Source organism: Carettochelys insculpta, chromosome 32 (genome assembly GCF_033958435.1).
Source record: "Carettochelys insculpta isolate YL-2023 chromosome 32, ASM3395843v1, whole genome shotgun sequence".
Classification (NCBI taxonomy): Eukaryota; Metazoa; Chordata; order Testudines; family Carettochelyidae; genus Carettochelys; species Carettochelys insculpta.
Window position 1 is genome coordinate 11,605,444 of NC_134168.1, and position 12,090 is coordinate 11,617,533.

Here is a 12,090-nt window from a genome sequence, read left to right on the forward strand (position 1 = left end):
GTTTTCACCATTCATCATGACACTCATTCTTCAACGGCTTCAAACATGCCGGGCTCAGCAGCATTCGTTTGCTCTTGTTAGTTGTCCTCTCTGATGTGAGTTATAATTACCGTGGGAACACTTGCATTAGTAGAACTATCTTTGTGATTAAGATAGGAGTGAGATGAGAATTTACTCTCATTTCAGAAATCTTATTTGGTGATGAGGCTGTGGAGTAAGAAAGAAAGAAAGAAAGAGAGAAAATCCCTTCCTGAAATTCTCTTGAGAGAGAAAAGGACTGTGCGTTCAAAGAGGATATTGGAGACTGGCCTGTACCCTTTCCTGGGATAAGCAGGTATAGCTCCTTTTGAGCTAATTTATCTGCTCCTCCTCTGCTTTAAATGAACTGTCCTTCTGCTGAGGTGCAAGTGGCCATTTCTCCAGCTGATCTGCACTGACATAGCTTGATTAACATCAAAACAGAAACACCAGATCATTTGTGATGCTGATTGGACCCAGTTACTCACTCATATACAGAACTGTGGGAGGTTGAGTTCAGGAGCTTTGCAGTGCACTGGAAATCAGTATGAACTGTCAGATTAACAGCCACGTTTGGTATTTACCAAACTCAGCTTTAGAGTGTCTTTCTTTTTCACCCCTACAGATGACCCATTCTGCAAGAGTCGCTGATGGGAACCAGACCATCTCTGACATCCTTATCTTGGTGGGGTTTTCGTATCTTAACCAGCTGCAAATCCTTCTCTTTCTGGTGCTTTTGGTCATCTATTTGGCCACCCTGATGTGGAACCTGCTGGTTATCCTGCTGATAAAGCTGAACCCCTCCCTCCACACTCCTATGTATTTCTTCCTGGTGAACCTGTCTTTCTTGGATATCTGCTTCATTACGAGTTTGATCCCTCAGCTGCTGGGTCACCTCCTGGTCGAAGAAAAAACCATCTCCATTATGGGTTGTGCAGCCCAGATGTGCGTCTTCACCACCATGGGCCTGACAGAATGCTGCCTCCTCGCAGTCATGGCCTATGACCGCTATGTGGCCATATGTCACCCCCTGCACTACACAACTATCATGAGCAGCCGGGTGAGTGCTTTGCTTGCAGGTGCTTTGTGGTTCATCGGCATCTCGGTAGAAATCGCTCAGACCACGTGGACCTTCAGCCTGCCCTTCTGTGGCTCCAACCGCATCCACCACTTCTTCTGAAACTTCCCACCAGTTTTGCAGATGGCATGTGCCGACACATCAAAGAATGTGGTTGTAGGCCTCACGGTGACAGTTGTGTTCATTCTGGGCCCTTTCCTGTTAATAGTCCTGTCCTACATCCGCATTGTCTCCACCATCCTCAAGCTGCCATCCGCAGAGGGAAGGAGTAAAGTCTTCTCCACCTGCTCCTCCCACCTCATGGTGGTGACTTTGTTCTATGGAACGGCCCTCATCATCTTCCTGGTGCCCAAGTCCAGTGCCAGCCTGGAGAGAGATCAAATAATTTCTCTGTTGAACACAATTGTCGCACCGATGCTGAACCCCATAATATACACTCTGAGGAACAAAGAGGTGAAGGGAGCCTTGAGAAGAGCAGTGGAGAAGAGCCTCTTTCATACAGCCTGAGAAATTAGAGAATGAAAAGTCGAGTGAGGCCAAATTGGAGGATTAAAGGAATGTCATAAACATTTTGCTGATTTTTCCACAATGTGTCTCCCTTTTTAAACTGACATTCGTGATTTGAAAACCCTGTTCTCAGCCAATCAGAAAAAAGTGAAAACATTGTTTCAGAATAAAAATATGAAATATCTAATTTTTCATGAACATTTGATCGAACTTTTGGACTGGATTTCAACTCCATTGAAAAATCAAATGGGAATATTCAACTCAAGCAGTGTCTTTACTTTACATCCCAAAATTTAAAGCGTGAAAACAAAACAAAAACAAAGCTCAGAATGAGAAATATTGAAGGTAAATATTCTCCTCAGTTTGCTGAAACTTAACAATTCCAACCCGTCCTACAGCAAAGCCCATTTAGGGTTCTCCTGCGCTCCCACTAACATGTAGCATCTGCTTAGAGATAGTGCAGTTTTGTTTTCTTTTGTTTTATTTCCTCTTGAACTCATTCCTCTGACCTGATTAGAAACAACTTCCCTCAGCACTTACCAACAGCTTCCCATGGAAAGCGCTGCTCGACCTTTCGGGCCTGACCTGTGCAGGTCACGCGACATCTCTGGGAAATGGAGCTTCACTTCCATGGCATTTGCACAGCGGCAGAGGCCAAGGCCAGCACACCACAGCGCAGAGCACAGACTCACTGAGCACAAAGTCCTGAGGGATCATTTTGATCATCCCGTCTGAGTAAGAGCACACCAGAAAATGTCCCCTGCTGATCGCTGTGTCTGAGGAGCACTGTACATATTTATATTATATCTGCCAAATAACAGGTGTGTTCAACATTCATAGAACTATGAGACTTGCCTCCAATGTACAGCAATGTGGCACCACGTACCTGTGTATAAGGAACATATTTGTGTAATTATATAATAAAACATGTAAATATTCCTGTAATAGGAAATAGTTTGCTTGTCTGCCAGCATCACTGTTCACGTGTCATAAATATCAGGTTTAAGTCTTCGATCCCGACCTTTCAATAACCGAATGCCCTTGCTCCTGACGCATGCATATAATGTCTGTCTGTCTGTGTTTGAGTCCATCTGTCTATGTCTCTGTGAGCCCATTTGTACAAGAATCCTCCAAAGCTGTAAGAGCTCGGACCACCATACGGCATATGCAGCTTCCACTCACCCTAACTTAAACCAGGGTCAAGGTTTGGTTGTGCCAGGAAAACGGGAAGTGCCTGAAAGCTGAAGAGTTTCCAGGACATGGGAAGGGGCACTGAGAGGAGGGACAACAAACCTCAGACTCACCACTGGGGGCAGCAACTGGAGTGATGGGATCAGGGGAGAGCTCAGGGCAGAGGGTTCAGTGCGTGTGGGAGGGAGGCCCAGCCAGAGGATGGGGGTGCAGAGCAGCGGAGGTTAGGCTGTGGGGGTGGGGGGTCTCGGGGGTTACCAGGGATGTCCGCAGCATCGAAGGTTGAGCCAGTCCATGGAGGGGATTCAGGGCTCTGCCAACCACCTCTGGTGTCTCCTCTGGTGGTATCCATGCCACGGTTCTAGCTGCTGGCGTCTCTGGGGAGGGGGGCTGGGCTGGGCTGGCTTCAGCAGCCCCAGCCTTAGCTCCTGGTTGTGAGGACCCTTGTCACAGGTCACAGGGAGGCCGTGCTCCTTGGTGCATGTGGGGGTCGGCCACGACACTGGGCCCAGGCCCAGGGTGAGTCAAGGGTGGAGGGATGACCTCAGCCTCAGTTTCTGGGGGGCTGGTCCGAGCCCCTGTTCAGGGGTGGGGTGACTGTGGGGTCTGGGACTGGGCAGCTGGGCTGGGCACAGCCCTGGTGTCAGCCAGGGGGCCAGGACCCAGCTCTGTGGGGAGAGAGGGGGCCGTGGGCTCTTGGGCTGGTCTTTGGTTGTGACTCAGACCTTGAGGTGAGCTGTGGGCGTAGACCAGGGTGTCCCGATCTAGGGGTCAGTCTGCAGACTCGCTGGCTCAGTGCTGAGTCTGACGTGTGTCGTCCCTCTTCTCGGTGCCCCTCCCTTCCATCGTGTGGGGAATCCTGGGATTTTGCCCACTGGCCCATGTCCAGGCATGTCCGAGCCCTGACCCTACTTTCAGTCAGGGTGAGAGAAGCTGCACAGCTCGTACAGTTTAAGAGGAGTTCTTGAACAGACGTAGCACAGTCAGACAGACACACTCTCTAAATATACATGTAGAAAAGGAGATCGGATTTATGTGCTCACGACAGGCAGCAGACAGAACAAAGTAGGTAACTGAGCAACATCAACAAACGCACCAGCTCAGCTCTACGACCTAAAGAAAATAATAGCCTGTAAAATCTCCCCCTATTCTTGTGTCTAATCGTCTTCACAGGCTTGATGCACATCCAGCCTGGGCCAGTTCCTTCCGCCCCTTTGGCCTGAGCTCTTCCCAGCAGCCATCTTGGGTGGGGCTGCCAGGGAAAGCAGCTGACCAGGGTTTCCTCACTCTGCAATTGGGTGTGCACGAGGCGGGAGCCCTTTGTGTCAGGGTTTGGCCCCTCCCAGATTCTCCTGGGAAATGACAGCAATCAAAATGGGTTCCAGCGTCAGGTGACGGGTCACATGGCTCGGCAGCCATTCTGCTTGGGCTGACCCAGCCCTCCCCAGGCAGGTTCAGCTCTTTCACAGCTCGTTGTCTCTCCCCACTGGGCCACCAGCACTTTGGCCTCTGTCATTGTTGTCCCTTAAGGGTCAGGAGCGGGTGTGACCCAGAGCACCGTATAGGACATTGCAGATACAGAGCTCAATAGTCCTGATGTCAGCTACAAAAGTGACACATCGGTACCCAGGGGATAATTGTATTCAGCCAGTCACAGCCGGCCCAAGGACACCTCACCTGACCCACCCTGCCTACAGCGGACCTCAGCTGTGTCAAGTCCCCATCACTGGCACATTTTCATTCACCACATGGAATGTCCCGTCACACCCACCACCTCTCTGACTGCAGCACATGGCTCCCGAGCACCACCAGCTCCCAGCGTTTGTCTGAATACTCTGGGAGCTCATCCTGATTCTGGTCTTGCTGCAAACTGACTGGAACCAAAGGGACCCATCGCTCCGACTGCTCTGGGCTTTGACTCTGCTCCTCCAGAAGGGAAATGGGCGCCATGGAGAGGGCAGTGGGGTCTGGCAGTGAGGACTCCTGGGGTCTGTTCTCATCTCTGGCAGAGGAGTGGGGTGTAATGGTTAGAGCAGGTGGGACTGGAAGTCGGAGCTCCTGGGTTCTCATCATGGCCCTGAGACAAGAGTGGGGCCCACAGTCTGAGCATCTGGGGGTCAGGAGCCCTGAGTGTTGTTCTGGCCTCGGCTACTGACTCTGTGTGTTGTGTTGTATTGCACAGATCGTTCCTCCTTCTCGTCAGAAACGGTGTCGCACAATTCACCCCAGCCAGTAAATCCCAGGGTGATCTTCATTGGGAAACGCACACGGAGATGAAGATCGAATCCCGATGGAATGATGGGCCTGATGACTTGTGTTTGTCTGAGGCTCTGTTACTCTTCCCGCGAGATTCATTACAGGAACTTTCCACTGGGGAATTGGCCCTAGAACCCAGTGGATATAACATAAAAACACCAGTTTTCCTCAAAGGTGCAGTGTGCAGCCAGGAGATGCAACTGCACAGGCTGCACGAGGTCATTGAATCCACAAGCCGCGAAGTCACCAGTGTCCATCGGCGTTTTCTCCCACTCTGGAACTGCAGCAAACACGAGTCACTGGTATTTTCCTTTGAATTTTCTGTCCGTGAGCAGAGAACCTCAGTGTGTGTCTGAGCACAAGAGTTGTGTTACTGTGTTCACATCTATCTATCTATCTATCTATCTATCTATCTATCTATGTATCTGTTCAAATCCACCTGGCGGTCTGCCTACTCCTATATCATTTGCGCTCCTGCTCTCTGGATCTGTCCATCAGCATTTAGTGAATCTCACACTCATTGGTGAGGATAAAAGGTTAACTTCATCCTGCTATTTGCTATCGTGCTATTTGCACGAGGTGAAGTTCTGGCCCAAGACTCCTGTTGTGCCCACCAGAGTGACAGGTGAGCACCAGACACCCCCAGATTCCAGCCAATAGTTTTGTTGTGTTGGTGGTGTGAAGGAGTTTTGCCTTCTCCCTCCTACATGTTTCCCAGGCCCGGCTGGGCTCTTGGCATCTAGAGCAACATAACATGTTTTGCAAACGAAACACCTGCTCTCTTGTAGGCAAACCGCAAGGAGCTGTGTTGCTTTAGTTAGGTGTTTTCGAGAGTTCATGTTCAAGGACTGGGAGGACTGATGTGGTTTTTTTAGAGATAGAAGTGCTGAGCCAGTTACATTGTAGCTGACGGCTTTTCTCATAATAATGTGCTCTCACTTGGTTATAAAAGCTGTGAGAATAATAAACTCAGGGCCTTCAGACTATAGAACTGTTGGCCCCCTGCTGTCTATGTTCGTCTTTGTCTTTCATCCTTCGCGGTATCGCACCTCTGGGACCTGTCACTAAAAATAAATACAACAGTGGTGATGATTGTTTTCTCCTGTCTCTCGTCTTTACTCCCATTTGTTCCCCAGCCCTCATCAGCGTCCAGTGAATCAAAATGTATTTCTCAAGGTGTGTGTTGTGTTTGGATCTGAATATTGTCAGCCGGGTGGGCTCTGCCTGATCTCTTCCCATCAGAGTAAATGATCCACACCTGGGGCCAAGTGTTATGTGTCTTTTAGCTGAATTTATCTCAACCTTCTCTCCGCATAACGGCTGCTTCTTCTGATTTCCTTCAGTCCTTGAAAATCTCTGACAATATCACTCCACTGCCAGTGACAAAAAAACCCTGTATGGACCTTATTGCTAATGGTGAGTGAATTGCTGCATTTAGTTGAAGCTGTTCCCAATGTCAGCCCAGCTACATATCAAAATGCCGTCAGCACCAACGAGTCCAACTCTATTGATGTTTTCCAGACGCGGCTGGAAGTTGTTCAATTTCCCACTTCATTTCACACGACGTCTTCCACACTGGAATTACATCTGTTGCTCTTTCCACTTTTCCAACCAATTCCCTGTGAAAGTAAATATTGGTACACGGGAGTTTGCCGCGTGATCGAAATTCCCTTTCCCAGCCAGTTCTGCATTTGCTGCCGTCAGCAAGCTGATGGAAACCCTGACAAATGTCCATTAGGCTCCCTGAAGTAGCTCTTAACAGAGAGAGAGAATTCCCACTGCCTCTCCAGGGGTCTGTATTTGGAGCATATCATTGGTTTTCCTTTTAGGGTTTTCTCGGCAGGGCACTTAGCACAGTGCTCCACCTGACACTCCTTAGGCTTTTGGTTTTAGTTTTCTCTCTGTGATTCTGTGTGTGTGTGTGTGTGCGTGTGTGCGCGCGCGCACTGACCCCCATAACGGGTGCAAAGTGGGGTGGGGTAAGCAGTTTCCTCTGTGTGTGCATTTTTGTGTGTAGAGTGTATGTAATTTCCTGGAGAAGGTGCTTTGGTTGTGACAGGGATTCAGGTATCGGGAGACCTTAACTTCCATTTCTGGAAGTTCACTGAACGAGCTACCTCAGACTCTTCTCTCGGTCTCTCCCAATTTCCCATGCTGTAGCCCAGTGTGATTTCATGTGTTGCTTTTCAGAGCCCCATGGTGAAGGTGCTAAAGGTCTGCAAAGTGTGAGGTGTGTTAACTCTTATTTGTATTTCAACTCTGTCACTTCAGATCTTATGAAGTTCCTTGTCAAGGAGCTGTGAAGTCAAACATTCATGCAAAATGTCTTCTACATTGGAGACTCTTCCTTTTTGCAGATTTCTGTCCAGCCAGGTGGTAGAACAAGGACCTGCATATCGTGCTATTCAGCACAGCTCTACTTCTGCTCACTGAGCTGTTAAGATTTACTCCAGATAAAGAAATGGCTCAGTGTCCTTTTGTGTATATTGAGAGGAACTAATGTGTTCTGGAAGCTTCTTCAGTAAAGGCAGAAATTATTTATATTCTTTAATGCCAAAGAAGAGTGTTACAGTACAAAAAGCAGAAAAATCCAGTTGTTCTCAACATTCATGGTGCTTCTCGTTTGTCAAAGGACTTCAGGCATTTTGGGCTCAGGAGTTCACTTGTGTGAGCAACCCTCACTTACGCAAGTTGTGAGGACAGAACTGTTCTGGTGACTGAGAAATAAGTAAGATCACTTTTTTTTTTTGTTTGCTCCTTTAGAAATTCTATTTCTGGAAAATGGATTTTGATTGAGATTCCCAAAGTAAGAAAGAAAGAAAGAAAGAAAGAAAAAAGTCTTTTCTGTCACCCCTACAGATGACCTGTTCTGTGAGAGTCCCTGATAGGAATGAGACAATCTCCGATGTGTTCATCCTGGTGGGGTTTTCATATCTTAACAAGCTACAAATCCTTCTCTTTCTGGTGCTTTTGGTCATCTATTTGGCCACCCTGATGGGGAACCTGCTGGTTATCCTGCTGATAAAGCTGAACCCCTCCCTCCACACACCCATGTATTTCTTCCTGGTGAATCTGTCATTCTTGGAAATCTGCTTTACTATGAGTATGGTCCCTCAGCAGAGCCGTGTCTACATGTGCACGCTACTTCGAAGTAGCGGCACTAACTTCGAAATAGCGCCCGTCACGGCTACACACGCCAGGCGCTATTTCGAAGTTAACTTTGACGTTAGGCGGCGAGACGTTGAAGTCGCTAACCCCACGAGGGGATAGGAATAGTGTCCTACTTCGACGTTGAACGTCGAAGTAGGGACCCTGTAGTCGTTGCGCGTCCCGCAACTTCGAAATAGCGGGGTCCGCCATGGCGGCCATCAGCTGAAGGGTTGAGAAATGCTCTCTCTCCAGCCCCTGCGGGGCTCTATGGTCACCGTGGACAGCAGCCCTTAGCCCAGGGCTTCTGGCTGCTTCTGCGGCAGCTGGGGATTCATGCTGCAGGCACAGAGTCTGCAACCAGTTGTAGGCTCTGTGTATCTTGTGTTGTTTAGTGCAACTGTGTCTGGGAGGGGCCCTTTAAGGGAGCAGCTTGCTGTTGAGTCCTCCCTGTGACCCTGTCTGCAGCTGTGCCTGGCACCCTTATTTCAATGTGTGCTACTTTGGTGTGTAGACGTTCCCTCGCAGCGCCTATTTCGATGTGGTGCCGCGCAACGTCGAAGTTGAACATCGACATTGCCAGCCCTGGAGAACGTGTAGACGTTACTCATCGAAATAGCCTATTTCGATGTTGCTACATCGAAATAATCTATTTCGATGTTGGCTTCACGTGTAGACATAGCCCAGCTGATTCATCTCCTGGTGGAGGAAAAGACCATCTCCATCACTGGCTGTGCAGCCCAGATGTACGTCTTCACCATCATGGGCCTTATGGAATGCTGCCTTCTTGCAGCCATGGCCTATGTTACCCCCTGCACTACACAACCATCATGCGTGGTCTGGTATGTGCACAGCTTGTGTGTGCTTCGTGGTTCATCAGCATCTCAGCGGAAGTAGCTCAGACCACGTGGATCTTTAACCTGCCCTTCTGTGGCTCCAACCGCATCCACCACTTCTGTGACATCCCACCAATGTTGAAGATGGCATGCGCCGACACCTCCAAAAATGAGATTATGGTATTTACTGTGTCAGTTGAGTTCAGCCTGGGCCCTTTCTTGTTGATCCTCCTGTCCTACATCTGCATTTTCTCCACCATCCTCCAGCTGCCATCAGGGAAGGGAAGGCGAAAAGCCTTCTCCACCTGCTGCTCCCACCTCACCATGGTGACTTTGTTCTATGGAACGGCCCTCATCACCTACCTGTTGCCCAAGTCTAGCTCCAGCCTGGAGAGTGATCAAATGATTTCCCTGATGAACACAATGGTCTGCCCAGTGCTGAACCCCATAATATACACTCTGAGGAACAAAGAGGTGAAGGGAGCCTTCCGGAGAGCTGTAGAGAAGAGCATCTTTGCACACAGCTAGAGAACTACTAGATTTTCTGCCAGTGTGTAACAATATTGCACCAAATGCCCTTGGAAATGGCACATATTTGTATATTTAGCTCATCAAATACATTTCTATATTCCTAGAATGAGAAACAGCACTCTTTGCTTGTCTGTCGACATCTCTGGCCTCATAGGATAAACACCAATTTTAAATCTATCCCTAGTAAGCCTGTAATTAACTAAACGCCTTAGTTCCTAAATACCCGTATATATTATGTGCGTGTCTGTGTGTCGATCAGTGACTCTATATGTCGACGTCTCTGTGAGTCCATTTGTACAAGAACTCCTCATAAACCTTAAGAGCTAGGACCCCCAAATTATCCTAACTGACACCAAGCTCGGGGTTTGGTCGTGCCAGGAAAAAATAAGTGCCTGAAATCTGATGGTTTTCCAGAACGTGGAAAGGGAGGGACACAGAGAGGATAGAAAACATACTTCAAACTCAGCACTCAGTGGATCTATCTATCTCCATCCCGCCCTTGCTACCTCCCATCCCAGCACACCACAGGGGGAGCCTTGTTGCCCCCCAATAACTAGCTCCCAGTTGCTGGGGACAGGGCAATGACCCTGCCCCCCCAGCTCTCCACAGGCTGGGCACAAGATACTTAGTCCCCCATCCTCCCAGCCGAGGCTGCAGCCTGTCCCCATCCCACTCCCACTCCAGAGCTCCCAAAAGCAGGTGCTGGTGCCGTGGGCCCAAGCCCTTCCCCCAGTGGCCATGGCCCAGCCTGTCCTCCCTGCCCCCACCTGGAGTCCAGCCCTGGTCCCCAAGAGCACCTTGCAGCTGGGGCCAAGACTGCACCCCCAGAGCTGGCCCTGTGGTGGGACTCCCCACTCCCACCCCCCATGGCAGCTCTGCTCCTACAGCTGTTGCTGGTCCCTCTCCTGAGGGACGTCGAGGCCTGGCAGGGTTGGGCACAGCCCCAGTGAGGGGAGGCAGAGGGCCACAGTGCAGAGCCCAGCCCCGGTCCCAGCCCCTGCTGTGTGTGGGGGGGTGGCAGCCATGCAGCCAGGGCTGGGACCCAGCCTGAACGCCCAGGGAGGGTTGAGGAGGTCAGTCCTGATCCCCACCAGTGTGACCCTCCCACGTGCTGGGTGCAGTTCACTGTCCCAGGGAGCGGCACCGAGCCCCTTACACAGAGAACAAATGAGCCTCCTCTGCAGCCATAGCTGGGCGCCAGCTGGCTCTGAGCTCAGCCTGTGGAGGCTCCCGCACTGAGCTCCCGAGGGCCCAGGTGCGAGTCTGCCTAGGGGCAGGTCCACTGCAACAGCTCTGGTGGGGGTGGCCTTGGCCCCAGCTGCAGGGAACTGCGGGGAGGGAGGGGGCAGCTCATAGCCCTGATGGGGGAGGGGAAGCTGGGAGAGTGGGGGGGCAGCTCACAGCTCTGATGGGGGAGGGGAAGCTGGGAGAGTGGGGGGGCAGCTCACAGCTCTGATGGGGGAGGGGATGCTGGGAGAGTGGGGGGGCAGCTCACAGCTCTGATGGGGGAGGGGAAGCTGGGAGAGTGGGGGGGGCAGCTCACAGCCCTGATTGGGGAGGGGATGCTGGGAGAGTGGGGGGGGCAGGTCACAGCCCTGATGGGGGAGGAGATGCTGGGAGAAGGGGGGGGGCACCTCACAGCCCTGTTGGGGGAGGGGATGCTGGGACATTCAGGGGTGACAGCTCACAGCTCTGATGGGGAGGGGATGGTGGGAGAGTGGGGGGGCACCTCCCAGCTCTGATGGGGGAGGGGAAGCTGGGACATTCGGGGGTGACAGCTCACAGCACTTCCCCAAGAGCTGGGGCTGGCCAGAATGACACCCCCTCCCCGCCAAGAGCTCCCCCTGCAGCAGGGCCAGGCCCAGAGCTGGAGCTCAGCCGTGACCCTAATGATCCCCCCGACCTGATGTGGGGGATGACCCCCATGGTCCCCTCCCCCCAGCTCACCCTGGGGCCAGGCCCAGTGCTGTAGGCTGGCCCATGGCCCACCTGCCAGCTCTGGCAGGCACCAGCCCCCCATCCTGAGATGCAGCTGGACCCCTCACCCTAGGACTGGGTCTGGAGCTGTGGCCTGGTCCTGGTCCCCTTGGTGCCTCATTCCCACTCTCAGCTCACCCCAGAGCCTGGCCCAGCCATGGCCACCCCACCCTGAAGCTGTGGCCAGCTCCCCACCTGCACAGCTGGGGCTGGGGCTGGTCCCCCAGCTCACCTCAGGGCTGGGCCGATAGCTCCCCCACCTCGGCCCCACAGCACCTTCCTCCCAGATCCCCGACGGGCAGGCAGCACCGTGGTCCAGCCCGGCCCCACACCCCAGAGCTAGGGCTGGGCCTGGCCTCCCCAGCTCACCTGCTGCTGGGCCCGGCGCTGTGGACCAGCCCAAGCCCCCAAGGCCCATCCTTCTCCCCTCCCACTCTGAACCTGGGGCCACCCCCTTCCCCCGGTGCTGTGCCTGTGACTTCCAGCCCACCCCAGGGTCAGGTCCAGTTCAGCAGCCCAGGCCTGGCTCCCACAGACCCCTGCACTGGA

The 12,090-nt window shown here is 51.9% G+C and overlaps 2 pseudogenes; both read left to right on the forward strand.

Annotated features, from left to right (window-relative positions):
* The first annotated feature begins 643 nt into the window (after positions 1-643).
* On the forward strand, positions 644-1,603 carry LOC142004949 (olfactory receptor 10A4-like; annotated as a pseudogene).
* Positions 1,604-7,909: 6,306 nt separating this feature from the next.
* LOC142004950 (olfactory receptor 10A4-like) lies at positions 7,910-9,561 on the forward strand (annotated as a pseudogene).
* Positions 9,562-12,090: the final 2,529 nt, after the last annotated feature.